At 46.0% G+C, this 605-nt stretch overlaps 1 protein-coding gene across 1 annotated transcript in view; it reads right to left on the reverse strand.

Annotated features, from left to right (window-relative positions):
• LOC103271707 (protein argonaute-3) overlaps window positions 1-605 on the reverse strand; it is a gene marked incomplete at its 3' end in the record, with an annotated part of 106,637 nt that overhangs the window by 265 nt on the left and 105,767 nt on the right. The gene's annotated exons all lie outside the window — the stretch shown is intronic.

Raw genomic sequence — 605 nt, forward strand, 5'->3', positions numbered from 1 at the left:
AAGGTACGCAGTGAGTATATATACCAAAGATAAGATACTTCCTGCTCTTAGCTCTATCAAATCCCCTTCTCAATGATACACTGATACTCGCCACCCTCAGATTTCTTTGCTCCAACTTTTGTAGGACGGGGGCAGATTTTCTGTCAATCAGAAAATGACAGCAAGGCTGCTACTTGCCTATGCTGCACACAGAGAAGACGATATATATTTTTTAGGTATTTATACCTCTCTTTCCTTCCTAATTATAAAAATACATATCACATTATGAAATACACAAAACAATTCTGTGAATTTTAAAGAAAGCATGGTTTGAAAGTTAATTTGCAGCCGGGCTCGGTGGCTCAGCCTGTAATCCCGTGCCTTTGGAGGGCTGAGGTGAGTGGATTGCCTGAGCCCACGGGTTCGAGACACACCTGGGTAGCGAGACCTCATCTCTACAATAAATAAAAAAAATCAGCCGGGCATGGTAGAGCATGCCCGTAATTCCGGTTACTTGGAAGGCTGAGGTGGAAGGATCGCCGGAGACCAGCAGGCAAGGCTGCGGTGGCTGAGAGCGGCCACTGCACTCCAGTCTGGGCGACCGAGTGAGACTCCAACTCAAAAAA

This window comes from Carlito syrichta, unplaced genomic scaffold (assembly GCF_000164805.1).
Source record: "Carlito syrichta isolate Samal-C Ts95f unplaced genomic scaffold, Tarsius_syrichta-2.0.1 Scaffold311852, whole genome shotgun sequence".
Classification (NCBI taxonomy): Eukaryota; Metazoa; Chordata; class Mammalia; order Primates; family Tarsiidae; genus Carlito; species Carlito syrichta.